Raw genomic sequence first — 25,894 nt, 5'->3', positions numbered from 1 at the left:
CTGGTTATTGAGGAAGGGGGCATAGGTTTGTTATCTGAATCCATGCTGGAAATGTAGAAAGAGCCTCGCAATGCTTCAGCAGGTAAACAACCATAAGGAATCTTACAAGAATGGCGGAAATTAATCAGGTATCAGACTTAACACAAAGACATTTTTTGGCTGTAGATACTTATTTTTCAGCGTTTGGGAGATTTTCCCTTTCTCCTTCTGTAGTTGTGGGCATCCCCTCTGTTCTGCTCATGGCCTTAGGCAAAATCGTTAGGCTGTTTGTAGGATAACACTATCTTGCACTTTGGAACAGGTGGGCATACGCGATGAGCTATGTATATTTTCTTTCTTTATTTTAAAACTTTTTTTTTAATTTTAGGTTACTATGGCCTTAGGTTCGCCCTTATTAGGTTACAGCTATTGTTGCAACCACGATGTATAAAGGGCTGGACGATCTTACTAGTTTTAAGTGATTGCATATAGTCTTGTCGTAATGAGGTAGCCTAGTTAAGTTTCATAAGTTTAAAATCGAGATCATTATGTAGTTGAATTCTAGTGAATTTATATGAATCAGTAGAGTAGTAGATGAACTTAAAGCTACTTTTCTTTTAGATATAGCAAGTCAAATGTAGTGCCAACGGATATTGTGATTTGTACTGAGATTGGACGTTTGTTAACCAGGATGGGACATATTTGCATATCAGATACTTTCCTTCATCTTCCGCAATTGAGTCAATACTTTTGATTCATTATTTGTTTATCAGAATAGTGTTGTTTTTGGATTAATACATTGGTTTTGTTTTTTTTTTGACGCTAAGTTTTTATTTATAAATTTTTATTGGTATTTCATTTGATTTTTTTTTTTTGATTTTTTTTTCACTTTCCAAAGGGCCTGAATATTTTATAAAATGCTAAAGCTGTCCCAGTAATAAAAACTGGTTTTGAGTCTCCGCTCCCCCCATAAACTCCTTTCTCTGTCCTTTTCTGGAAAGGTAAATTATTGTGAAGTTTCGTAGTGGCGTTAGGATGGACCTTTCCGAAGTTTGCCAAACCACAACTATGACTTCAAAAAGCGTTAATGGGTTTTTTTTTTAGGATATCGGTTGTTTTATTATAATTTGCCTCACCGTCGAGGAATAATATATTCAGGCATGAATTTAAGTGTTGGGATATAATTAGCTATCAGGCTATTATGGGATTACTTGTGTATGAGGTTGACTCTTGATGATAGAGTGAATCACCCAGTACTGACAACCACCAAAGAGTGACCAAAATAGGCCCGGTCTTGATGCAAAGCCATCATTCAATTGGGGTTCTAAGAGCTTCTTCCTGTCTATTTTTAAGATGGCGTGAGTACTTTGGATAGAATTGAGCTGGAGTTGTTGTTCCTTGGCTTTATGTGGTGGGATTGTCTGTTGTCCCTGACGCATGGTGGCTTTCAATCATTAAAGTATTTTAACATCTGTGATATGAAATTTGAACAACATCTGAATACAACACCTTTTATATAATACATGACATCATTGCAAATAATTTTTAAGACCACACTGGCTAATCATGGCACAACGAAAAAATGCAAAAAAAAAGAAATAAAAGAGGATAATAAGACCCAGTGAAAGACAGAAGAAAACTATGGAGATATTTCGGTCGAGACCCCCCTCAACTGTCCTCATCGCAGATTAATAAGAAGAAATACAGATAAAAGTCCAAAGAACAATATAAAAACCAAACCTCAAAACAAACACTGAAACTAAAATAGGACCCTTTCCAATCGACAATGAAATGGTAACTGAATAAAAAGTACAATACTGAATGACATTTATCTTTGAAGTTTTCTTAAAGGTTAATCGCTTCCCAGGTATTGCATTATCATAGATTCTCTTCTATTCCTTGGAACGGGTCCTATTTTAGTTTCAGTGTGCCCTTCCATTCTTGATACTTTGTGAAAATACTCTGTATGGCAGTCTCCTTGCTCTTATATTAAAACATTAGTTCTTGAAGAATAGGGGAAAGAAGTAAAATGTTGGTGTAATTTGAGAGCTCGTGCGCCTATACCATAATTTTTTTTCCTTATTAAGGTCCCCTTGGACAGGGCTGACAGATTTAGTTTTCAATCCGTTTGATAAAAAGCTGTTTTTTTTACCCATTTTCGGGCCCTGTTCAAACAGTTCGTGGTAACGAACTGTAAGTAAGGAGCGACCTGGCTCAATGGTAACCGAAACTCTAAAAAACGGAATTTTGATACCAGTAGATACATCAAAAGAATCAGATTTTAATTCTGATTTCAAATATATAAGTATCATCAAGCTCAGTCGTACCTATCAAAACTTAAACGCCTGAGAAAATTTGGCTGATTTCCGAAAAAAGGAACAAAGACCCCGTAAAATCTATAGAACCTTAATAACAATCACACCATCGTTTTCAGCAGGTCAGAAAACAAACCAGCTGTAGTGGTTTCAAGCTCCTATCTACAAAAATGTGGAATTTTCCATTTTTTGCCGGAAGAAAGATCACGGATGCGTGTGTTTATTTATTTATTTATTTTTTTTTTTTTTTCAGGGGTGATCGTATCGACCCAGTGGTCCTAGAATATCGTGGGAGGGCTCATTGGAACGGAAATTAAAAGTTCTAGTGCCCTTTTTAAGTGACCAAAATAAATGGAGGGCAACTAGGCCCCCTCCCACGCTCATTTTTTTCCCAAAGTCACCCGATCAAAATTTTGATATAGCCATTTTGTTCAGCATGGTCGAAAATATTATAACTATGTCTTTTAGGATAACTTAATCCCTCGAAGCCCCCAAGGGACGGGCTGAAAGTTATGAACTTTACCCAATGTTAACATATAGTATGGGGTTTTGGGACGTATACAGATGTTTTCAGGGGGAATTTTTTCTGGTAGTGGGGGGGTGGGTGGTATAGGGGAGGATATTGTCAGGCAGGAAGTGGTCTTGGGGGAAGGGACATTGCTATGAAGGGGCCGCCGGATTTCTCATCATTATTTAAAAAAAAATTAGAAATTAAATATAAAAAAAACAAGTTTTTCTACTAAAAGTAAGGAGCAACATCAAAACTTAAAACGAACAAAAAAAAATTAGCTATATGATTGGGTTCACCTTCTAGTCAATGCCTCGCTCTTTAAGCCAGAAATTTTTTAGTACTTTCATAAGAGCTATTTATTCTAATTAACGGCCTTCGTGATTAAGGGGTCATTTTTAAAGAATTGGAACAAAATTTTGTTTACTTATTCAATGACGGTGAACCAAAATAAAAGCTGCATTAACTAAAAAAATGATCAGAAATTAAATAAAAAAAAACAAGTTTTTTTAAACTGAAAGTAAGGAGCGACATTAAAACTTAAAACGAACAGAAATTATTCCGTATATGAAAGGAACTGTCCCCTCCTCAACGCCGTGCTCTTTACACTAAATTTTTACTATGTCTCACAACTTTATTTTTTAAAACAATAAAAAAATTTAGCGTAAAGAGCCAGGCGTTGAGGAGGGGACAGCTCCTTTCATATACGGAATAAATTCTGTTCGTTTTAAGTTTTAATCAGTTTAAAAAACTTGTTTTTTTTATTTAATTTTCAAAATGGGCCATTATTCTAAAGACTTAAATGCGACTAGGAACGGGCAACGTAAAGCCTAAAAGACTACGTAATCCTTTCCAGTATACCTGCCTATCCCCTTTTAATTATTTTAATTGGCTTTCAATTATTTATATTTGTATTTGGAAGGTTAGGAAGGTTACGGGATGTGTGTGGGAGGATGTGGACGTATAGGGATTATTGAGGTCTATAGGATGCATAAGAAGGAATCCTGGAGTTCGCCTAGTCCTCCTCTCCATTCATAATGATTACTTTGATCATACTCTTCACTCCTTACTGATGTTTTGCCCGGTTCAACTGAGCAGGATGTTCTTCAGATTCTTCCTATTTACTTTCTGCTGGCAAGGTATCAAGACGACAACATAGAGAGCACCGGTCTTGTTTCAGCTTGTGAAAGGCTCGAGATTTGATTCCGGGGATGAGATTATGCAAAACCGTCTCCATATTAATTCAAGTAAAAAGAAGAAGATGAAGATGATGACTAGTCCCTGTTCTAATTGTATTAACAGTAACAGAGACAATTAAATAGATTATATTTATAATTTATCGCTGAAGCTAGAATCAAAACGAAACGTCAAACTCTTATTATATTATTTAAATGTCACTTAATTGATATTTTCACTGTTTCACTCTCTTCGCTCTCATTATTTGAAGGTAGTGACGGGTAAGATTCTGTTTTTGGCTTGTTAGATACCATTTCGTAAGAAGAACTTTCCGACGAACTACTTCTAATGCCCCCTTCTGCCGGCTTTGTTTCTCCCTAGAAATAGGGTAAATTAGACCATGAATTGAAAACAAAAAATTTCATGTAAATTTTTTAGTATAACCACTTCTTTTTCGAAGCAATTGATGATCTATCTTTATAAAAGACAGATATGTTTCAGTTTAGCACCTCTACAAGGATTAAGTTCATTTTTTTTTCATTTATTGGTTAATTTTCTTAAAAATAGAGGAGGATAAAAGGTAGGTATGTTAAGTTGCAAAATAAAAAAAACAATAGAAACGACTTCAGAAAAAAACAAAAAAAAAAACAAAAGCTGGAGCGTTTACTAAATTTCATAGAAAACAGAAGAATATTATGGCCCGAGAGAATATTTTTGTTTTACATAAAGTTTATCCATTTTATTCTTTATTATTTCCAATTAGACGCACTTTCCCTCACTATCATCATTGATTACACAACTATAATTCATGTGATAAGATGTAAAAGTAAGTTAGACTAGTAAATGATCTTTCTTGAATAAAAAATGAATTAATTTGTCTTTAAAGTACGCAATTTTGTAATTATTGTTGATAACTAAGGAATGGGAAAACTTATCCAATCTAATACACCTAAAAATAACCATTTTCAAATTTTTCGTTTTTTCAGATTAAAGAATGAAATATATTGTTCATCCAAACCAAAGCCATGCCTGTTCTAAAATATGAACTAGTTATATCTATTCGGAAGGTTCAGTATTGAAAAGGATTAAGTCCAGAGAAAAGTAACTTTTAACATTCATCAAAAGTTTAGCAGCTTGAATCTTGAAAATTGAATCTCTTAGTTTGTGTTCAATAATTACAAGCTATTTGATGCTTCTCATTTTTTTCTCTTTTTTCAAATACATGAAAGTTCGACTAATGAGAACTTAAGAATGGCGAAAATATGACGATGAAACCATAAAACTTTTTCAACTAGTTTGCTGCGTTTGTTTAGCTATCAGTGCTAATTTAATTAGCGTAAAAAAAGAAATTCAACGAGTAGAATATATAAAACATGGACCAGAGCCGAAATGTCTGGTACCTAACCATGGTTTTTACAAGAAATAGAAGCTACAACAAACTTTAGTTGAAATAAAAACTTCCTTTCTGGTATGTGTCCTTATGAAATGAATTTAGCCCTCCCCCTCCTGCACAGTGTAATGAGGGTTAATTTCGTCTGGGCATTCAAAAGACTCAACTGCGATGCTTGCTCTGACTCCACAAGGTTTGATTGAGATGTGATACCTAATTTTTCTAAATGCTCGGATGTCAAGAATAAAGGGACCCCCCTTCTCTCATGAAATTTGGATCGTTTATGAATGAGACCAAAATCAGATGGATTAGACTAGGAAAAGTAACACGTTGCTTGTTGATTTAGAAGAAGTCAAAACAAGCTTAAAGTAGTTTCATTTTCCTAAAATATATTTGACTTTTCAAAGTTATTGAACTTTTATAATACATTTTGTTCATAAGTCTTGCACTCTGCTGCTCTCTTAAATGTCTTGCTTCAATACCAAGCCAGTGGTTCCACTTCACTTTTTTTTTCTTTAAGGAGGGAATGTATTTTTATATATCCAGCGGGGGGCTGTTTTATTTTTTCAATATTTTCCAAAAGAAATACCAAAATGGGTATATTTCAATGAGAATACCAAGAGAGGTATTTTCCAGAATTTAAGGGGGGAACATAACAGTTTACTACAGGGTGCTTTCCAGAACTCAATTGTCGTTACTAATAATTCTTTATTTAATATATTATTATTAATAACTATTTGTTTCTGGTTCAAGACAACAGGTAACACAACATTATAAGCAATTTTATTTTAAGTGCGGAATGGACTATAACATAAGCCATTCTTAATGATTAGCGCGGACAGAAAATTCCTGATGGAAAATGGCAAGCGCTAACTGCAGTTTTGTTTACCAACTTTTAAATGAGAATATTCCTGATTATCCTAATTTTTTGCATCTTCTTAATGCATTTTTTTTTCTCTTCTGACAGGTCCTTGGCTGTTATGTTATAAATATTTTGGGGGGTAAAATTTATCATCTGCCATTTTAGGCTGAAGGTAGTAATAAGTAATTAATGAACATGTATGATATAATTAAGTCCGGGAACAAATCCAAAATCTTTGACTGAAATCTCGTAAATTTAATGCAACGAATTTGTCAATCTCCTGTTTTTTCTCTTGGAACCAATTAAAGACAGAATAAAAAAAAAAAAACATTTTATGAAATTCTACACTGAGACTGAAGCATTGACGGTTTTTCTTTTTAAGATTACGTTTTTCGTACTGAGAAAGAACAAAACATGTGTTCCATTATCCCTCGGAGGATTTTTGCATGAAAAGTCGACTTATCAAATTTGAATTTTCTTAGCAATTTTTTATTCTCTTAAAAATATGCCCAGAAATTTCTGGCAAAGTAAACCATTATGCAGGACTCAGACAAAAACAAAATTGTCAAATCCAAACAATTTTTTAGAATAATATATAGCAAATTCTAATTTTTTGCTGCTATTTATGTGCATTAATATATTTGTTTTATATTTGTTTAATAGCTTTAGGATGTTGCTAAGTAATGCTTGATGATATTCATTAATTTTTTCCTGAGAGTAGCACCAAAGCTGGCCTATAAGATCGGGTAGTAAAAATAATACCTTGCAAATAACAAGTGAAAACGCAAGTGATTTAAAATAGACCAAGCTTCCATTGTCATAATCAATTTTAATGTATAAACCAGCGTTAATAACATGTCTTGGTCATTATATTTCAATGTTTTAAAAAATGTTGTTCATTGGAAATAAACAACGGAAAGGCAGTGTCGGATCCAGGGGGTGGGGCGAGGGGGGCGCACGCCCCCCTAACATAGTCTAAAGTGGTGTAATTTACTTAATTAAAGCAAGTTTGCGTTAATTAAACTTGCTCCTAACTCAAATTTATCGGATCAACCTATTTTGCGCTCCCCACCCCTAAAAAAATCCTGGATCCGCTACTGCAGAAAGGTACGCCGACCTCGCTTTTTATTTTACCAAAAAAAAGTCTATAACGAGAGATAATCGTTTTGCGGCAGATACCAGTTGTATAACATCACACGATTGTTTTCATCTGAAGATTAATGATTGACTGCAAGTCACGGATAACTACCAATTATGTAGGAAGAGATGTTTACATAGTCTAAGCGGCTATTTTCATATATATATATATATATATATATATATATATATATATATATATATATATATATATATATATATATATATATATATATATATATATATATATATATATATATATATATATATATATATATATATCTGGTTATTGATTTGAGAGAAACTGAAAGTAGCATTGCAAATGATACAAAAGTAAACGACGCCGATAAGAACAAATTTGGCAATAGTGAAGAAAGTATTCAGCTAGAATTTTTTGAGACAAAATTAGAAAATACCAAAGGAGTAACAAATAATTTGACACCTGATGTAACATTATTGATTGACAGTAAAAAGGAATTTACGCTTAATAAAGGTGATAGCCAAGAAAAGAGCCCAGAAAGTAATCAGTTAGAATCTTCAAAGACAAAAACAAGGCAAACCAAAGAAGTCATTGAGGATACAGCATGTGATATAATATCATCTGCCAATACACAAGAGGCAGAGAAAAATCATGTCGAGGAGGTATCATCACAAAATAAAATTGGCTCTATTTTGCTGAAATCTGATAACTTGCTTACGGACGAAAATGTACCTGCTTGTACATCTATTCGCAGAGTTAAACTTCCAATAGTCTTAGAACTAAAACCGATGCAAAATAAAACTCCAGAACTTGTGATTACACCAACTGATGGAAGTGCGATCCTTGGGGACAACGATGTCGATGATGATAATGATGAACAAAAAGTATCAGTCTCGACAAAGTTTTTGACTAATTTACGACTAGATTCCCTGAAAGACCATAGCAGCGATAAATTTAAAACAGCTTCTTTCGGAAGGTCTATGGAGATTACTGAACTTGTAATAAAAGGTCCAAAACAGGTTGAAGAAGAGTCTGAAGTTGAAAACGAGGAAATTATGACTGAATCAGGATATGAAGATCAGCAACAGAGCACAAGTATTTCATCTCAGGACATTAAACCTGAAACCAAACAAGTTGTCGTAGCAGCACGGTCGAAAGAGGAGCCAGAAATTCAAGCTGAGATTGAAAATGTGAGCATCAATCTATTGAGCTTATGTGGCGAATGTAACTGCTCTCAGGATTTCTAACCTCTCAAAATAAAACACTTCCTAAAATATTCTCTCTTAATTTTGACAAATTTTATTCTTCTATATGACATATACCTGTGCTATGGATTGGTGAGTCTTTCAGAAAATAGATCTCTACTATACAATCCGAATAAACAAACCTCATTACAATGAAGCTGTACAGCTAGAGTTATATTCTCGAGATGGTGCAAATACATTTTATGTTGTATTGGAAAGGGGAGTGGTGGAGTACAGTGGGTTTCTAAATAACTAAAATTTGTTAATATATTTTATATTTAAAAGCTGAATTTTTACATGAAAGTAATTTTCTGAGTTTTAAACAAACTTTCCTAACTCTTAAGAACGAACTCGGGATCCTCTCAAAAAATTCCTCTGTCTGTGCTTGGGGAGGGGTCAAGATAAAAAGAAATTTCCTTAGGTATGTCAATCATAAAGTACTTAGTAATTGCTTGATTTACGCAGTCTATTGTCTATTTATTTCAGTTCATTTTCTGTAAAGAAAAATCAATGTGTCGCATACTACATGTAAAAATGAATTATGTATTCTTTAAACTTAGTTGATTTACAGCATGCATCGTATGAGCTTTAATATCATAAACCTATTATATTACAATTGTAGAAGACCCATTTGCGAGAGATCCTTTGATACATAACCAGAGGTATTTATATAATATCCCTTTATTATTTAACTCCTTAGAAGAAGAAACAATTATACAATAAGGAAGATTTTTATGGGAAGAAATGATTGTGATTTGTCCCTGTCCCTTTTTTAACCTGAGTGCTGTCTGTTGCCCAAAAGGCTCAATTTGAACTGATGCTTTCATTGTCACTACTAACATATGCTGTGAAATTCTTAATTCTTTTAACTGAAACACTGTTAGATAGATACTAACTCTTTTGTATTTTACAACCTCCAATGGAAGTTAGATTCTATCCTCCACGTGCCTAAATATACGCCGTGAAAAATATAGGTTTCAGGTTCACGCGTTCTAGCGGCGTATGGGGCAAGGGTTTTATCCAGTATTCGGAGAGGCCAAGGGGGTTCTATATTTTGAATGATCTCTTTTTGCTCGATGAATCGTAGATTAGAATGTTAGTGATTTTTTCTTTCCAAATCTGGATTTGCCCTTGGTTGGAACTCGTAATTATGAACTTGTCCAAAGGAAGAATATTACGCATTTACAAACCGTATCAAGGGATCCACCATTATATTGGCCTCTCTTGGGTAACTCTGAACCCATTATCTCTAGCAAATAGACATCTATTCTGCACTCAGTACTATATTCATTGCGTCTTTGTTTTAGTCAACTTCGAACTTCCAACCCATATTTAAAATTTTGAAGGGTTTAGTGTCATAACACTTGAGTAGGTCATGATTAAATGCACAAACAAAAATATTCCATAAGAGTATGACATAGGACATCCCTAAAGTAGTGGAATATAAAAATGGGACAAGAAAGGTTTTTATTTCATTCAAGCATATAACCCAAGATAATAAATTATAGAAATCTGTTCTACCTGTCAATTAGCACATTAAAAATAAAAGTGGTACAGCCTCCTCTTTTTGATTTTTTCCACTTCATAGTTTAAAAATTCGGTGTAATCAAATTCTAAACGAACTGTTCATTAACAAAATGTTAGAATGCATTGATACAGATTAGAACGAGTTAGAAGATGAACATTTCCATTATGTCACAACCCCCCACACCAAATGATAAAATTCTCATTTATTCAGATAGCATTGAATTCGTTTGTTAGATCTATTACAGGGCGTAAATCTCCCCGAAATAACTTTTCTACAATTGCAGGTGTGTCCCAAAATTAGTTTATGAATTATAATCTAGAAATTAGGCCTGAGGGGGGAGTTCTAAGCCCCGACGTTTTTTGGGAAGGAGGCTTACTACCTTTTAGATAAATTTGATAAGCCAAAAAAATGTAATTAAAACCAAAAAATTATACAAATACTCATTTTAAAGTAGAATATTTTTAGTTTTTTCAACATTTATAGCACAAAAAATCAAAATATTCAATTAGGTTTCTTGAAATTCCATGGTTTCGGAAGTACTAAGGACACACATTTTTATCTCTAGAAAACTCTGGGTTGGACCATCCCCTAGAGTCAATACCTCTGGGAAGGGCATAATATTCGCAATAAATTTTCAATTTCTGGGAAACTAAGAGAAATTAAATTCTGCTTTCAAAAATCCAGCAATAATGGTACAAAAAATGGCAATCAATAATTCAGTTAAGAGAAGCAGACCTAAATGACGGGTTTAGGAAACCTTTGCTGGTGATACAAAAGAAAAAACGTGATGGGCTTGCCAAAACATGCACTGTCTGCAGTTTATCATAAATAATAAAATTTTCGTACATACCCAAAAGCCTCGTTGTATTCAAACCGAACAAGCTGGTATCGTTCTTAAATAATACTAGTAAACCCTCGAAGTTGTTTTAAAAGTACTTTATATAATAAAAATTTAAAATTTGTATTATCATGAAATTTAAATTGTAAAAACAGATAATAGAATATATCTAATATATATTAGGTATTTTGAATAAAAGTATCTGGCAGAAACACTAGACACCAGGTATAAGATATTTTCGGTACAGACACCTCAAGTTACCCAGTACAATTCTAACATTTATATCGTTCTACATTTTAATAATGGTACTTGCTCGGTATCTAATCTAACTATTACAATTTTAGAAAATCTGGATCTAGAAAAATTTACTAAAGAGGAAAACAATAATAAATTACGCAGACAAGAAGAGTATTGGATCCATGGTCTGGCTACCGCGCATCCTTCTGGGCTAAATGATCGAGTTGCGAAACACAGAGACAGGTCAAATGTAGTGGCTAATTGTATCAATGGGCTAACTGAGCACCCTTCTTTTAATTGCCCCACTAAACGTAAAAACCTATCAAGAGGATATAGGAAAAATAATAAAAAGAATTATTTAGATTTAAACGCATTTTTAATCGATTTAGGTTACATATTTGAGAAAATTGTAATGACTAGTTTAATACAATCTTTAAATAAGTTATCGAAGAAAAATTTAATAAAAGTTTTCCTGATTTCAAAAAATAGTGAAACATGTAACTCAAAAAATAAATTAATTTATTATACAGTTTGTATTTTAGCTAAATAAAAATTTATCTTAAAATATATTAAATCTGAAAAAATTGTAAACAAGGATAATAGATTATATTTGTCTATTAGTTTTTTTTCTAATCAAATAGAAGATATGAATTTGTCTAGAATCTTAAACCAGCGGAAAGTATAGAATGCCCTTCCATTCTATTTGGTATATAATGGTAGTCCAATTTTAATATATAAATTTTCAAAAACAATTGGTCAAATGATTTTTAACTATAATTCAAGACTTAAAAAACTGGACGGGGGGAGTCCTTTGAAACAGGTGTGTAATTGTGAGCAATTTCTACCGTATGTGGATCAAACTTATAATCATATTGTAACGGTGGATTTGTCCATTATAAAGCATCGTGATCTTCAAAAGATAACGAAAATGGGGGCTAAATTCCGTCTTTCTTACCATAAGGTCAGCAGATATTCTTAGGATTAAGGAATGATTTAAATGATTTATTGATAATTGATGCAAGAAGGTGACAAAGTATAGAGTTTCAGAATTGGATAAATATTGATTTTGACTAGTGTAGGAAATAGCATGTATAGATTAATCCTACAGATTCTTTGAAAAATCAATATTTTATAATGCCAATATGAAACAAGCAATTGCTAATTTACAGAATGAATTTATAATGTACTAGTTGATAAAGCTAGCAATAATTTTGCCATAATTTGTCAGAAACTCTATTGTGATATTTTATCAAAAGAGTTACAAACAACAAATACATACGAAAAGTCCATATGGAGGAGAATAGTTTAATTGAAAATATAGAAGAAGAATTTTGAAAAGTTTCAATATTAAAATAAATGATAATGACAAACAGTTTCCTTTCTATATTGATGATAGAATCTTCACAGAAATCTACCAAAACCACGTGTTATTGCTGGGGCAGCGAGTGTGTCCAACCAGAATTGCGGCTACTGATCTATCTTGAATGTTTCGGAGAAATTAGAAATAAATTTGAAGCATATTGCTCTGGAATTAAAAGATTTTCTAACTTTAACCCATATTGGAGTGTTAATAACTCGTTACAAGTGATAGATTCTTTGGTGAATGTTTCAGCTAAAGACTCGATTCATTTGATTTTACACTTGTATACAAATTTGTCACTAAATTTAGTATTCGAAAAATTGAAAGTGGTGATAAAGAATACCTGTCTTTTGTCTAATATCGGATCTTTGAAAATTGATACTTTTAATAAGAAAGCCCGATGGACGAGTGTGTTAGAGGCACTGTTGATGCGAGATGTTATAGGCTTGGACATGATATGCGCAAAGATTGTTCTTTTCGGCGCAACCATCTAGGGCTAAACGGAAAGCAGGTCGTCCCCGTCTGGGGTGGGAGGACGTCATAAAGAAATTTTAAAGGAAATGGGAACTTCGTGGGCGGGTGTAAAAAGGGAGGCTTTGAATAGATTGGGGTGGAGGAGGAGCGTGCGTAGCATGTGTTGGCCTCAGGCGGCTTGTGCTGCGATGAGTTGTTAGTAGTAGTAGTATATGTATATATCTATTTAGTTATATGTATTGTATATATATGTATATGTAGATGTATGTATATATAGTATATATTTGTATCAATATATATATATATGATTATAGTATTATATATATTTATATATATATATATATATATTTTTTTTTTTTTTTTTATATAGTAATTACCTCTTATATATATATATATATATATATATATATATATATATATATATATATATATATATAGAAATCCGTCATAGATCACAAAAACACAAAGCAGAGAAAAAAAAAAAACATATACAACTCACGCTCTTTAATACTGATCAAGACAAAGACACTAACCAAGATAATAATATCTTTTTTATAAGAACAAGAATAAAAATAGAGCTACATTAACAAAAAAGAAGATGTAATTTTAACCAGCAAGTTAGTCTGTCTGTCTTTCTCTCTCTCTCTCTCTCTCTCTCTCTCTCTCTCTCTCTCTCTCTCTCTCTCTCTCTCTCTAACTAACACTCTCTTTCTTTACAAGAACATCAACAGATGTAATTAGCATAAGCAGAATTCAAAACAGTAATATCTACCATCGTTTTTAAGAACTTCATAATCCTCCATGTCCGGACTTGAGCCTTTACTTTCAGGCAAACTTTCTTCCTTCATAGCCTGTAAAAAGGATTTGACTATCATAAACCATTGTTTAGATATTTTATTGAAGTTGACCAAACAATTCTTCATTATCATATTTATGATATTCAAAGTATGATAACCGTAAGGTACTGCAAAATTTAAGAATGTTTGATTAATTGTTTTATTTCTTTGCGACCGCGGAAGAACGCCGGCAGTTTAAGTCCTGGTTCTTTTCGGTAACATTCCGAAAAATATAATACATTTTTTTCTCTTTTTTTTTCTTTACACAGATTTGTTTTCAAATCTTCGGTCCTTTTCCCTATGAGAAGGACGAAGATTTTCATAGGTCTGTCATAGGAAGATTTCCCCATAGGGAAAATCTTTGTAGGCCTACTGCCTCGAATAATCTTTATGGGTCTGTTACTTGAAAAATTTCTGCCAGTGCCAGAAGCACACTCTAGTGTTTACTTGTATTAAAAGTACAAAAAAACAAGCATGCAGATTTATGGTTGTGAATCAAATTAAAAAGTAAAGTTGCCATAAAGAACTATGAATCTCTAGATGCATTATGATTTTTTTGTGTGGGGGACAAGATGGAGTTGATAGTTGTAATTTGTTTTTCTTTTTTCTTGTTTAAATCTTGTTTTTTTTTCTCCCAAACATGAATACGTTAATTATATGTATAATTAATTCAGAATTAGTAGCCTTATACTCCAATTCAGAGCCTCAAAACGAATTATTTCCAATTAGTTTCCCTCTCTCTTACTATCAGAATTGGTCACAGAGCTTTCATGTTTAATTCACGCACTCAATGACAAACATGATTGTAGAGTACAGATAACGCGTGTTAAAGCAACATTATTTGTTTTTCAGCAAATAAATGCCTTCATTGTTTCTCAATGTTTTTAAGCGTTAACAGACTCAACAGTCATTTGGAAAAATGAATCAAATGTAAATTACGTCCAATTGCGTTTTAAAGGGAAACAGGAAAAATATGGAAAAATATTCCCCTGTTTATTCAAAATTTGTAAAGTCGACTCGTAAACATATTTTTCATGGTTGCTGCAGTAGCTCCAACCTAGTAAAGGACGAAATGTAGCCCTTAGTAAGCAAAAATTAAAACACATGTTCAAAACCTGGCCAGTGTGAAAAAATAATTTTTATCTGGTTTCGGAATAACAACTAATGTCTCGATTGGTCTTAACAGTAAACCGATATTTCGACAAAAAATTTATGGGAATTTCAAAAAATAGACCAAAACCCCCTAAAGAACAGTGTTGGACTCGGAAAAGTTGCTTCTCTGGGATGTGACACCATATTTGAGTGACTTCGCTGCCTGTTTCGTTGTGGTTAGCTCTTTACTATTCCAACTAAGAAAAAGCCAAAGACTTTTTCCTGTGTGTAAGTGTAATATACATTGCTATCGAAGAACTGACGATGAAATGACATGGTATTTTACAATATTAGAGCCATGGTTTACTGGACCATGGTTTACAAGTATTATTTAAGAACGGTATCAGCTTGTTCGGTTTGAATACAACGAGGCTGTTGGGTATGTACGAAAATTTTTATTATTTATGATAAACTGCAGACAGTGCATGTTTTGGCAAGCACATCACGTTTTTTCTTTTTTGTCACCAGCAAAGGTTTCCTAAACACAGTGATTTTTTCCCATGGAAAGTGGGCCTTTATGGAATTCAATCCTTTTTTCAATGATTGTTTAAATAAAATGCTTGAATGACAACAAAATTACATGTACCTAAGAGCTGAATAAACTTTGAGAGGAAATTACCCTTATTGGGCTGCAAACTTTTCGCTTCTGTATTGTGGAGCAGCAGAGAGCTCAATTTTTACAAAAAAATTCCTAAATTTTGGTATAATACAAAACAAGCAAATCTGTATGTATTGGCATATGGTACTTACTTTTTCGTATTGATCCTTTGTTAAAAGTTTTTCTCAGACTTATCCCATTTGAGCAACAATTCTTTCCATTGCTGCTTCCGTTTCTTCCAACCGTTTTCTTAACAGATCCATTTCCTGCTCCTCTAGTAAGGTACAAAAAGATAAAAAAGGGGTTGATAAATAAAAGTCGTTTTCAAAAACTGTTTTTTCCAAGAGTGTTATATTTCTCGTAGGTGTCGCAAATTTTTTGAACTTTGCATATTGCTAGATTTCAAAATGGAGTTGGGGCACATATCCGGTCTGTACCCCCTAATATCCACTCATCACGGCTGCAGCGATTGGTGCAACCTAGTCAAAAACGAAAAGCGTCAATAGTAACAAAAAAAACGTATTTTGCAAAAAAAAAAAAAAAAAAAAAACAGCGAGGGAGGAAAAATTTCAATTTTTATATTATTAAGGAACGGTAAACATTATCTGGATTTTTCTTAATAGTAACATAATGTTTCAAAGACAAAGACATGGGAATTTTGCAAACTACCCTGAAGCCCCCAGAAAAATGGAGTCGGGCCAAAACAAAATGACATACAACAAGAATCATTCACAGCAACTCTCAGCTGCAGTCAGGGATTCAGCCAAACCCTAAGTGGCGATCAACTGCTTTTTTGGACCAAAGAAGAAGATTCCCAGAGAAATTTCGCATATCTTAAATACATAGAATTTATACTTTTTTTTTGTCAGTGCCCGAAAATATCTTCCAAGAAAGGAAATTGAGCAATTACATAAGAGAGAGCAAATGAGTTGTACTCTGGCTTTGCAGCAAGCAAGAGGTCCAAATGCTTTTCGCAACTTTTTACCAAGATGCACGAGCAGGAGGGAGAAGGATCCTTACCTATTTATGAAACGTTCATTTTTCTTTGTTGTATATACGTGTACTTATTACCAGCAGAAAAATTGGTAAAATAGCATTTCGATTTCCCAAGAGGTTAACATACTTCTAAACTCGACTTTTTCCCACTTCGACAATTTAACATAAAACTATACTAGAAGAATTTCAGCACTAAAATTCAAAAGGGTCCAAAAAATGTAAAGCGCACGTATTAGATCAAAGACTTGTTACAAGAGGAGTACAGACAGGGCTGCCACTGCACTTTGTCAAACTCACTGCCTACTGACAAAAAGTACAACAACACCAAAAATATTCTGTTTTTGAAATTTTTCGCACTTTCAGTCCCAAAAATAAATTGAAATCTTTGTGCAGAAGGTACTTTTTTTCCAAAAATTAACCGACTTTAACGGAAACTACTAAACAGTACTGCTGTCTTTCGATGGCTCATAAATGTCTATTTAGGAAGAAATTTAGTAAAAATAGTAGAAATGCTACTGCCATTGGCAACCACAAATGTAAAATTGAAATGTAAATTTCTACCCTCAACGTTACACGGTTTTAAAAAATACACCTAACGGTTTACGGATCAGAATAGCAAAAGAAAGTTTAGTACATTTAGGCGCTTTGATTTTTTCAAAGGAAAAGAAATAATTGTTTAAAGCAGAATTTTTCAGAAGAATTTTTTTTTCTGAATTCAACCTAAAATCGGACTCTTTCCAGTGCCCGTCTTATTTACTGGCTACATTTTTAGTTTTGTATACTGTCTATGGCAACCCTGATTACAGATTAGGAAAAAAAGTAAAACTTACTTTGTTTCTTTAAATCTTCCAATTTTTTCTGTACTTGTTTTTCACTGGCTAAAACTGGTGGTTGAATTAATTCTTGAACGCAAGTACCAGAACAGCATTTACCTGCATGCGAACGTGCGGTTAATTAGCGGCTACTTTCTAATTAAAATTATTGTATCTAAGCTAAAATGTCAATGAACTCGTTTTTGGGCTATTAAAATACAATTAAAATGCACTCCACGTCTGGTTAACCAACTACGTGGCAACACCTTGTATTTCTAAAATGTTCGGTTCGCATGTTCTTTAAGTATGATTTTCAATGGATAAAGTTTTCCTTAATTATAAATAGCTTGAACAGATATTATTCAATACATATTTGGGTCGTATTTTATTATTTTTAAATTTCACACTTTCGCTTCTGAAGTAACATTACATTTTTAATATAATTGAAAGTTTTCACTTATTAAATTATTTTATTAATGAAGTAGAAAAATACTTACCAACTAATTGTAATTGAACGATTTGATAAAAAAAAAAAATTGCTAAATTCCCCTCCTAAGTCTAAGAAACATAACTAAATAAATCTCAACGGTTAGTAAAGTGCACCTTAAGCTGTCTTTTTAGAAGCTTGTCCAGTTTGTACCCCTTTGGCTCTTGAACGATCTATTTTTGGTCTCGTATGCATAGTTTAAGCAGGGCTGGCCATTGCAGGGGATGGGTAGGGGGTCCATTGTTTCCCTAGATTTCAAGAAAATACTTTTTTTGTATTTTCGCTGAAAAATGCTTTTTTCCAGAATTTTCACTGAAAAATGAAAAAAATTGCCCCCCCCCCCTTTAGTTTTGTTAATTGGTGTCACTGAATATAGGAAATTTCTAAATGGCCAAAATTCTCTGCACTAGTCTGTTGCGACCTCAAACGTGCTTTAACGAGAAATGCGTTCTCATTCTCAAATTTTCCGTTTTAGCCACCGAAATTGAGCTGAATTACAAATTATTGTCCTGTGACAAAATTAGCCTAAAAATTAAAAGGAAGAAGACAACATTTTGTTTCGCACGCTGCGGAATAGTCAATGAAAATTTAGTAAACCTTGATGATTCGCTCACTTGTTAACGATAAAGACAAAATCTTGCATGTACAAAAGGGTTAGTCTCACTGAAGGGATTTTGATTTTTATTACAGTAAGATTCTAATTGATATCACTTTTTTCATGTCTCTGAAATATTTGGCACATCACAAACAAAAAAATTATTAAGCTTTTGGGCAACTTAGGATTACAAAATATAATATTAAAAATTAAAAAAAAAACTTAAATTGTTATTAAATTGTAAGTCTTTAATCTTATTTTACTCCAAGAACTCCTCCAATAGATGCATATTGTACACGGTAGACGATGCTAAAGTACATGTTGACGATTCGCTAATTACCCACCAGAAACAGTTCTAGCGTGGATTTCTAACTTCTCTAGCTGCAACTGTATGTCAGAAAACAACTTCCACTACTAATGTTTTTTTCGCTACAATATGTTAACTATAAAATGTTTTCACTGGCCCTTTAAGGTTTTCTTAAAGAGTGACAGGGTTTTCAGGAAAGTATTTTTGAATTCATCTTTAAAAGATTGACCAATAACAAATTGCTTCAGTTAACCCTTAAGAAAATAGCAAAGCTCATTCCATGAAAGGGAAACCCAAACCTATTAAGGAAGAAATAATTTTATGATAATTCAGCTTCCTAAATGTCAACCTTTTTGTAGATCCTCGCTCCTTACTTTTCCATATTTTGATCTGCAAAATAGTTTTAGAGAATCCAAGGTCCATAAATAATGTTCAAACCTTATGCCTATAGTACCATTTCAGAAGTGTAAAAATTAAAATTAGGAAGTATTATGTAATAATCTACAATCATATAAATTCATCTATACGCGTGAAAGATTATATTGTCAGCCTTTAAGCATTGACAAAAACATTGCTCAGATGTTTAGTTTTACAACCTCTCAAGACAACCTCTACAAACTCTTTACAACCTCTACAACTTCTCAATTCCCAAGTTTATGTTTCTACCCGAGTAAATTCGATTTTGTTGATTGGAAGCAATTAGGGTATCTCGAATCCATTTCTAATTACCATTACATTGTTCATTTTATGGACTCAATTGGAAAAATAATGAAACTATCCAATATTTGGCTAAATTCAACTTCCACTGGCCTTCAAAAATGGGTTTGCATTGTTAATTACATTTATATTACAGAAACTTGTTATTGAGTTTAAAACTAGTTTGTTCCTTGTAAAACAGGTTGCCGCATTCTTCTCAAAAAGATCACAAGTAGGTAAATATCTATGTCACTGCCCCGATCCCTTTACTGCTCACAACAGTGTACCCCCGAGAGCTCTTGTAGGCTCCCTCCTCTTTTTTGTTATGATTGAAAGCCTTTCTAAAGATTTTTCTCATAGAAGGAAGTTTATAACAACTTAATAATCCTATAACCTGTCATAAAATGTAACGAGGGGTCTTATGAGTATTTTCAAAGCCATCGCACACGAAGTCTTGGACTTTAACATAAGGGTTATCCCGTCTAAACTTGCAGTAGCGCCAGTAACTTCCTTGAAATTGCCCGTCCTCTTTCTTAATCCCGCCCTTCCGGAAATTTCTGTTTTCTTCTCGAGTCTACTTGGTGTAGACATCTCTTCTATAGCACAACACCCAAGCTAAAGACAATGCTTTGATATCCATCCTTTAACTCTTTAATAAATTTCGATGTTCCCTCTTGATTTCTTAAGGACGTAAACCACCTATATTCGCTGTCATTTTGAATATGCTTATCATGTTTTCAACCTGGCATTGAAAGGGATCATTCGGTTAAAACTGAATCCTTCCGAAATAAAATCCTGCGAATAATTTTAAAATTGGATAGGCCCATATTCCTCCCTACTAAAAAAAGGAAAAAATAGAAAAACAAAACAAGGTGGAAGCACAAGTGCAGAAAAGTTGTGTTGTCCCTCTTTTTCTAAAATAAACGCAGAGTTAAACCAACGTACCGAAAATATCCTCCCCAAAAGGTACTGTGCTCTCTCTCAGCCTGCCATTATTATATTATGTATATACTCATTTTATTTTATTCATTTTTTTTTATTCATCATTCGAAGTTTTAAAACTAGAGAGCTTTTTTTCGAATCTTATTAGTTTTTGTTTTTTCTTTTATACCATTGTTATATACATGCTGTCATCTTATTTAAATTAATACTTATTTATTTCGAGTTTTTAGACTGTTTTCAATATTTTTTTCGTTTTTATGTTGACTGATAATTCTTACATGGTTTCTCCTTAAAAATTGTATATCTAATATGTTCCTTTTCTGCCTGGGATGTCAATTATTAGATATGTCATTTTTAGTCGTGATTTTACTAGCGAAAAACTGGTGTTACTGGTTCTTTGCCGATCAGAAATCTTGCGAAGGGGCTGTGAATGGATGAGGTTGTGACTTAGAATGCCTAAGTTGTATTTCGGGTATACTCCTTTTCTGTCTTGGGTTTTGAATTATGGGAATTGAGTCATTCTTGGTCGGGTTTCTACTAGCAAAAAAACTGGTTTACTGGCTTTTTGCCAATCAGAAATCTTGCAAAAGGGCTGTGACTGGCCAGGATCGTGACTTAGAGTAACTCGATTCTAGATACCCAAATGTGATGGTTATTGTATGAAGCAGTTTATGTGCGATCGACACAAAGCGAAACTATTCAGCATATATTTATAGGTCTTCATTTATTGGAGAGACTTATTTTCTTCGTGACCCATCGTTAGAAGTAATGGAGGTGAAATGGCACCCAGGCTCACCAACGAATAGTCATTTGTCTGTTCTAACGTCAGACAGCTACTTCACGTAGTTTTTGTTTCTATATTTTAATTATTCTATAATTGACGGTTTTATTTGAACCGTATGATACCAATTCAAGCATGCTGTTGTTTATCTTACCTCTGCTCTAATCTAGACATCTACACTTTTTTATCTTTTATACTTTTTTTTCTATACAGCCCCGTTTTCTGTTGAAATTTATCCAGTCATAAATAGTAATAGAAGTTTTTTTTTCTTTGCTTTGAAGTGTAAACTGTAAAATTGTGGGTGAATTAGAATACATAATCTATTACTAATAGCTAATTAGAGGATTTAGGTAATTAGATTATTGCTACAGTTTTGATAAATTAGATAGATTAGATATTACATCAGTTGACAAATCGAATATTTATTATTAGCTTGATTCCATGGCTGATGCCCCACTTTTTTGAGCAATATTATCTCACAACGCCTTTTTATACTATATACCTGAATATTCCAAGTAATTTAGTTTCATATCCAAATATTGGGGTCTCTATATTAGTTTTTAAAAATGATCCAGATATGCCTAGTTTACGTTGAATATTAAGGTCCTGGGGTACTCTTAAATCATTTTCTGGGTGTCAACTCCTGTTTTATTGGCTGATAATTCTCAAAGACAAAGGGTTATTAAGGAATTTTTCCTGGGGACTAATCATCATTTAGAGCTATTAATTAAGAAAATTGTTTCCACGAAATAAGTTTTTGAAAGAAAAGTAAAGAACTCCATTAAACAAAAAAATGAGCAAAAATAAAATCAAATAATCTACCAAGCTTGAAACTTCCACAAATCAGCATCGACGAATGAATGAAACCCAAACGAACAGAAATTACAATAAATAACCGAGTGAAACTCAAAACGAGCAGAAATTACTATAAAACTATTATATGCTCCCTGGGCATAACTTAAAACCCTTGTCCTGAGGGTTGTGGGTGAGTGTCCTCCTCAAAAACATATTTTCTATCTGGAAATTAACTACGCTGAACAAAATGGCTATCTCAAAATTTTGATTGGATGTGTTTTGGGGAAGGAAGGGCCTGGGGGGGCTAGTTGCCCTCCAATCAGTTTCAACTATTAAAAGGAGCACTAGCCATTTGAATTTCCAATCGAATTAGCCTTTTTCGAAGTTTCTACGACAACGCCTTCTTTAAAAACCTTATATGCCCCCAGGGCATAACTTAAAACCCTTGCCCTGAGGCCCGTGGGGGAGTGACTTTCTCAAAAATATACTTTCTATCTGGGAATCAACTAGCCTACGCTAAACAAAATGGCTATCTCAAAATTTTGATTGGATCTGTTTGGGTGAATAATGGACGTGGAGGGGGTCTAGTTGCCCTCCAATCACTTTTGACTATTAAAAAGGGCAATAGCCCTTTGAATTTCCAATAAACAGCGCCTCTTTTGAAGTTTCTGTGACAACACCTTCTATAAAAACTTTATATACCCGAGGACATAACTTAAAACCCTTGCCCTGGCGGTTTTTGGGGAGTGTCCTCCTCAAAATCATATTTTCTATCTGGAAATCAACTACGCTGAACAAAATGGCTATCTCACACTTTTAATAGGGTTTGTTTGGGGGAATGATGGGCGTGGGGGGCTAGTTGCCCTCCAATCACTTTCGACTATTAAGAAGGGAACTAGCCCTTTGAATTTCCAATCGAATGAGCCTGTTTTGAAGTTTTTACGACAACGCCTTCTTATAAAAACCTTATATGCCCCAGGACATAACTTAAAACCCTTGCCCTGGGGAATGTGGGAGAGTGTCCTCCTAAAAAACATATTTTCTATCTGGAAATCAACTAGCCTACGCTGAACAAAATGGCTATCTCAAAATCCTGATTGGATGTGTTTTCTGGGAATGATGGACGTGGGGGCTAGTAGCCCTCCAATCACTTTCAACTATTAAAAATGGCACTAGCCCTTTGAATTCCAAATCGAATGAGCCTGTTTTGAAGTTTCTACAACAACGCCTTCTATAAAAACCTTATATGCCCGCAGGGCATAACTTAAAACCTTTGCCCTAAGGGTTGTGGGGGAGTGTCCTCCTCAAAAACATATTCTCTATCTGAAAATCAACTAATCTGAACAAAATGATTATCTCAAATTTTTGATTGGATGTGTTTGGAGGAATGATGGGCATGGGGGGGGGGGCTAGTTGCCCTCCAATCACTTTCGACTATTTCCAATTGAATGAGCCTGTTTTGAAGTTTCTAATACAGCTTCTACTATAAAAACCTTATATGCGCCCAGGGCTTAACTTAGAACCCTTGCCCTGAGGGTAGTGGAAGAGTGTCCTCCTGAAAAACACATTTTCTATCTGGAAATCAACTACGCTGAGCAAAATGGCTATCTCACAATTTTGATTGGATGGTGTTATGGTTAATGATTGGCGTGTGGGGGGGGGCTAGTTGCCCTCCAATCACTTTTGACTATTAAAAAGGGCACTAGACCTTTGAATTTTCAGTCGAATGAGCCTGTTTTGAAGTTTCTACGACAACGCCTTCTATTAAAAACCTTATATGGCCCCAGGGCATAGCTTAAAAGCCTTGCCCCGAGGGTTGTGCGGGAGCATCCTCCTCAAAAAGATATTTTCTATCTGGAAATAAGCTACGCTGACAGAATGCCTATCTCAATATTTTGATTGGGTGTGTTTGGGGGAATGATGGGCGTGGGGAGGGGGCTAGTTGCCCTCCAGTCACTTTAGACTATTAAAAAGGGCACTAGCCCTTCGAATTTCCAATCGAATGAGCCTGTTTTGAAGTTTCTACAACAATATCTTCTATAAAAAGCCTTTTGTGCCCCCAGGGCATTACTTATAACCCTGGTCCTGAGGGTTTCGGGGGAGCGTCCTCATCAAAAACCTATTTCCTATCTGGAAATCAAATACGTTGAACAAAATGGCTATCTTACAATTTTGATTGGTCGTGTTTGGGGGGCAGATGGGCATGGGGGGGCTAGTTGCCCTCCGATCCCTTTCGACTGTCAAAAATGGCACTAGCCCTTTGAATTTCCAATCAAATGAGTCTTTTTTGTAGTTTCTACGACAACACATTCTATAAAAACATTATGTGCCCCCAGGGCTTAATCCTCAAAAACACATTTTCTATCTTGAAATCAACTACGCTGAGCAAAATGGCCATCTCAAAATTTTGATCGGATGCATTTGATGGAATGATGGGCGTGGGGGGGGGGCTAGTTGTCCTCCAATCACTTTCGACTATTACAAAGGGCACTTGTCACTCCGATTTCCAATCGAATGAGCCCTTTTCGAAGTTTCTACGACAACTCCTTCGATACGAAGTGCCCGGGTATGGAGAAAAAACAAACAAACAAAAAACACATTGTGGCCACATCATTCTTTACTTAGGCAGTGCTAGCGCGCTGCCTATGATTGGTAATCTGTGGTTTGACTATGATTTTTGCAGACTACAGGGAACTCTCAAAGCTGCCGAGTTACTCAAATGATATTTCTTTTGAGCTGATTTTTGGTGTTTTTCTTTCAGGTGTACTAGAACATTCTTAGGCACTGCCCTTTCTTGAAATTTAAAACGAAAGTTCCGCTCTATTTAATCGGAAAAACAAAAATTCACACTTTCTGAGGGTGTGGATTTCATTAGAACTCAATATCTCTATTTCCGGCACGAAATAAGAGAAATAAATGGTTTTCCTAAGATTTCCGGGAAATAAGGTGTCAGTTTGGCCACGCAAACTAAAAATTTTTTAATGGTGAGATAGGGTGATCCTTTATAGTATCGCATGGCCTTTAGTAGTTCTTATTCTTAGCGCGTATTTTTAAGAACTCGGGAATTAAGCAGTCGTTCATATTCTGCCATTTTTAATATTGATTTTGAATGCCTATCTAAGGGATTTTATTTTCTTTTATTTAACTAGGGTAAAAACCCTTTCCACACGATTTTTTCGAATATTTTAACCTAAAGCAGTAGATCCAGGCTAGTGAAACATTCTAAGATTAACATAAGTGTTAACTTCAGAAAAGCTTTGAGATTTCATTCATGTGACTCAATTACTTTCTTTAAAATATTAAGGATTTTTTGAAGCAATTGTTTACCTTACGCTCAAAAGTGCAGCCACTAGATTTTCCTGGAGTGGGGGGGGGGGTGAGCACTACCAGGAGTTTTTTGTTTTTAATAAGATTTAGATGGGAGTATTTTTTTTGTTCCTCTTTTGATAAATTTAAATTCTTCTTGTTTCCAGGAGGCATCGCCCTCATCGACCCTTTCCTGGCGGCCCCTATGCCTACACTATTTGTTTCAACAAACTTTTATTTTATTACTTTATTTGCTTTTGGATCAAATTATACAACTTATCAAATTCAAATTCATTTAATTCACAAACAAGACATAGGTCTCGTGGGCAAAGCCTAAATATGATGTCTCTTAGTCATAGTTAGCAAAATAAAGTTGTCTGATAAAACTTTGTCAGGATAAATAAACTAAAGGATAAAAACACTTGAGATTGAGAGTAAAATTGTGTGATAAAATTTCGTCAGGATAAAATAAACTAAAGAATAAAAATACTAGAGATCATTTTAATATTTCACAAAGCTTGGCACAAAGCTTTTACTGTAGCGCATGGTGTTACAGTGGACTG

The sequence above is a fragment of the Artemia sp. Qi Xiang Cuo genome, chromosome 11, assembly GCF_049724085.1.
Source record: "Artemia sp. Qi Xiang Cuo chromosome 11, ASM4972408v1, whole genome shotgun sequence".
NCBI classification, from domain to species: domain Eukaryota; kingdom Metazoa; phylum Arthropoda; class Branchiopoda; order Anostraca; family Artemiidae; genus Artemia; species Artemia sp. Qi Xiang Cuo.
This window is presented reverse-complemented; position numbering follows the sequence as displayed.